Below are 5000 nucleotides of genomic sequence, written 5' to 3' on the forward strand. Positions count from 1 at the left end.
AAACCTGGGCAAAATCATTCATGCTTTCAAAGTAATAGCATTCAACAATAATAACTCTGGAGCTCAAAACCTCACATATAAGCTCATTCACATTTGACATGCACATCCTGCTTAATTTCACAATCACAATCATGATATTATGCATTTGTTCACAAAGCTTGTGAATCACCTGTATAAGCATTTTAATGTGCACATCATCTCAACATCAATCAATCAATAAGCATCATCAAGCATTACTTATCACACAATCACAGTTAATAGCAAACCATCATAACAAACCAGGTGTTCAATAGAGTACATCAAACCCTAATCTAAAAACAAAAACAAATAAGTTCAGAAAACTTAAACCATAAAAGCATAATCATATGATAGCATTCATCAGTAAATGCTATCTCAGCTCCTCATCAGTCCGATCTCTCTGTATCTTCCTCTTCCTCTTCATCATCATCTTCATCAAATGCATCCTCCTCCTCTGCTTCATCTTCCTCCATATCTCTGGCTGAAGCTTCAGCTGCTCCAGCTCCTCCATATACTGGTTCTTCTGGCCAAGCTACCACATTATGGAATTCATCCATAGTCCACCTGTGTGCTGGAGGGGTATCATACATCCCCACTATCATCTCAGCCGTGGCCACCTGCCCTCTGTGGATGGACTGCAACTGAGCACCTATAAGAGACATATACATGTCCCTCATCTGGAATGGTTCTGCCTCATGAGTATCAGCAAAAGTCCTGCCCTGTGCTGGCCTTCTCTCTCTACGAGCCTGGCGTGGTGGAACTGGCTGGGCTGCCTCCTCACCTCCACAGTACTGTCTGTAATAGGCCTCATCTATAGCTTTTCTTGGCCTCTCAAATGGTGGAACAGAAGTATCCACCCCAGCTAGCTTGCAAAGGTGAGTGATCAAAGAAGGATGTCCCAGTGGTGCTTTGTTGTTTGAGGTGTTAGCACACACACTAATCTCATCAGCTATCACCTGCCCAATATTAACATTCAAGTTTCTGATAGCACAATAGATGAATAGTGCCCTGCTGAGAGTGATATCTGACACATGTGAGCATGGCTGAATGTTGGCATGAGAAAATGCCATCCAATACTTTGCAAGAGGAGTCAAGTCTGTCCTCCTAATGTTAACCACTGCTCCAGATCTATTCCTTTGAAAGTGTCCTCCAGGTATGCACAATACTCTCTCAACATCCTCAAAGTCAGCACCTTCCTCCATGCTAAGAGCAAACTGGCATTGCTCACCAGCCCACACAGTATCCAGAAAGTTATTGATGGAGTCAGGATCATATCTAATAGCATGGCCTCTAACATAGCCCAAATAATTCTCAGCTGGATAATCACCAATCTTCTTTGCATTGGTGTAGAATTCTTTCACCACAGCTATGTTGGCAGGTGATGGATAAGTGGCTAGCTTCCCCCAATCATTCCATAACACTTGCTCTCCAAATTGAGGAGCAAAGTTAGGTATCATTCCAACCTTTCTCTCCATTAGAAGTCTCCTGTCCTGAACCACCCTAAAGTGCTTCTCATGTTTCCTAGAGAGGAACCTGCCATTATGGGGCTGCTCTGGTTCCTTTTCCTTTCTCTTGGTTGCCATGGTTTTCAATCTCTTTCCTGAAGAGGATGCCATTCCTGCATTCAAACATAAATCCAAAACCACAGAACATGATGTTAATCATTAGTAAACACAAAACAAAACTCCTTTTGAAGCTAAACCACCGCTGAGGGCCAGAATTTCCCCTCAACGCCACCAGTGCCACATCCAAACACGCAACAAACCAGAAAAAACCAATCTGGCAGAGTGCCGCTCAGCGGTAAATGCCGCTCAGCGGTGATCTGCAGATTTTTGCAAATCTCTTTTTAAAACTGTCCTAACTCCACCCAAATGAAATTTTCAGTTTTCCAGTTCATAATCAAGCAGTTTAATCGGTTCAAACATCAAATATATCATCAAATTATGCATAGAAACTAAAACCCCTAAATATTCATGCTTTGACAATCACATTCAAATTCAAGAACCCTAGAATGAACAAAATGCATTTTACTTACTTGGGTGGAGATGCTAGATGATATGAGAATGCTCTCTTCCAACCCCAAACTTTGATGACACACTAGTATAAAAGTGAGTGGAAGAGAAATCTTCTAAAGAGGGAAGAGTAGAAAGATGTGGAAAACCTAGGAGAAGAGGTGTGGAAGTGTTTATGCAGAGAAGAACTTGAAAGAGTGTAAAAACGCGCAGCTTAGGGTTTAAAATTACCCCAATGGGCTCGGGTTCCGCTAAGGGGAACTTAAGCCCATCTGCGTTAGTACCGCTCAGCGGTAAATGCCGCTCAGCGGCACTTTCGTGATGTGCCCTTCTCCTTCTTTTCTTGACCTACGTGCCTTCCTAGCATACCCCTCATAGGTTCCCTGCAATTCAATGTTAAAAATGCTTATGCAAACCCTAACTAAAATAGACAAACAGAAAACAATCAATCAACTGGGTTGCCTCCCAGGTAGCGCTTGTTTAACGTCACGAGCCTGACCCAAAATCCACCAACACCCATCAGTAGGTGTTTCAAACTTACCAGCACCCATCAGTAGGTGCAAAATCTTCTCACCAACACCCATCAGTAGGTGTTACAAACTTAGTATCCTTCAGTAGATACTTAATCACCTAGCATCCTTCAGTAGATGCTAGATCCAATAAAATAATGTCCAGAATAATGTTCACAAATTATAAATTACAAAACCAAATCAAAAGTTTGTAAATCCACTGGGTTGCCTCCCAGCAAGCGCTTCTTTAACGTCATTAGCTTGACCCAGTAAAGCTCAAGTTCCTTCTTCTTTTTCTTCTTCTTCCTACTGAACTTCTTCAGAAATTTGATCAAACCAGGAACCTGTTGCAGTGTCTCAATCATAGGAACTTTAATCTCCAATTTCTTGAAGATTTCCATGAAGCACTTAAATTTCTTTTCCTTCCTATGATTCTTCTTTAGATGAGGATGTGATTTTTCATGTGATTTCTTCTTCTTTCCTCTCATCTTCTTTTTCTTCCTTTTTCTCTCCCTAAATTTTCTCTTTTTCTCTTCTTTTATTTTTTTCTTCCTTTCTCTTTTTCTCCTCAACTTCTTTATCTTCACACAAATTTTCTTTCTCTCTTCTCTCTCAACCAATTCTTTTTCTTTTTCTTCATCTTTATCTTTCTCACTCAACTCTTCTTTCTCTTTTCTCTCTACCCTTTCCTCATCTCCCTCTAATTTTTCCTCATCAAGAATCTTGTCACTTTCAGTGATAATGACTTGCCCTTCCTCCTTAAGGTTAACATCAGTATTAACATCATCATTTAATATCTGACTAATGTGACGAAGTTGCATCTCCATTCTTTTACATGATTCTTCAATGCTTTTCTGAGTAGAGTCGGAATTTTTCAAAAATCGTTGAAGGGTGTCCTCCAACCTATCCAAACTTCCTGATAGAAAGGGTTGTTGCTGCCATTGTTGTTGTGGTTGGTTCTCAAATTGTCCAGCAGCTTGCCAAAATTGGCTTTGATCCATGCTTGAGTGAGGTTCCCACCATTGGTTGAGATTACTTTGGTAGAATTGAGTGCCCCTATAGTTAAACTCTTGACCAAATTGCATTCTGCAGACATTAGGCACAAAACCCTAAAAACAATTGTTAGCACAAAAAGATATAGAAGAAAATAAAGATTGAAAAGATATAAGAAGATAAAAGATTTAGAAGATAGAATCAAATAGAATAAAACCTAATCTAAAAAATAAAATCTAATCTAAAAGATAAAATAAAATAAAATCTAACCTAACCTAAAAGATAGAATAAGAATAAAATAAAATCTAACCTAAAAAGATAAAAAAATAAAATCTAATAAAATAAAATAAAATCTAACCTAAAAAGATAAAAAAATAAAATCTAATAAAATAAAATAAAATCTAATCTAAAAAGATAAAATAAAATCAAATAAAAACCGAAAAATAAAAAAAACAGAAAACAGAAAAACAGAAAACAGAAAACAGAAAAATAAAATAAAAATTCGAAATTAAAATAAAATCTAATCTAAAAAGATAAAAATAAAATCTAACCTAAAAGATAAAAATCAAATCTAAAAAGATAAAAAAAAAATAAAAACAGAAAAAATAAAAACAGAAATTCAAAATTAAAGTCAAAGGTAATCAATAATCACACAAATTAACCAGTTAAACCATGAATCCCCGGCAACGGCGCCAAAAACTTGATGGACAAATTTGTAAGCACCAAAATATGATGTCACAAACTTGTTTCACAATCGGCAAGTATGACCGAATCGTTCAAGTAATAAAACTTGGTAAGACCAAGTATCGTTCTTCCCAAAGGACTCACGGCCTAGTTTAGTTATGTGATTTCTTGATTAGCTAAGACTTAAGAAAACAATGATTGAAATTTTAATATGCAAGACGAAAATAAACATGTATGCATGAATTGATCAATGGCAAAGACATAAGATAAACACTTTCAATGGATTAAATGAATGAATATGTTGTTGGGGGTCAATTTCATCTCATCCACTCTCATATATTTTAGGAATTCCTCTTTCAAATCATCATTGTTAATGCCACTCTCTAATGTACCATTCTAGATGGCTTCTCCCTAATCAAATAGTTCATACAATTCCTAGCATTCCTAATGATTAGTTCATGAGTGCAGGAGCTTAAGGCAACCAATATAATGTTGTCAGTAAAATATTGGGAGAAATTCCCCGGATCTAGATTTCCCCGTACGTGTCCGTATCAACAAAACCAATAATCATGCATTAGAATGAGTTAAACAATGCAAGCATTGAGCAAAGAGGAAAAACCCTAACTAATGATGAAAAGAAAGCATATGTCTTAATTCAAAGATGTATTCAACAAATCCATATATGAGAGCTTCAAGAGATTACATTGATTCCCCAACAAACATACAAGGTTTAGTTCACCATATTCATGGTGAACCTAGATGAATAACAATGAAAGTATGAAAG

The sequence above is a fragment of the Vigna umbellata genome, chromosome 10, assembly GCF_029865625.1.
Source record: "Vigna umbellata cultivar VRB3 chromosome 10, Vumbellata_1.0, whole genome shotgun sequence".
Classification (NCBI taxonomy): Eukaryota; Viridiplantae; Streptophyta; class Magnoliopsida; order Fabales; family Fabaceae; genus Vigna; species Vigna umbellata.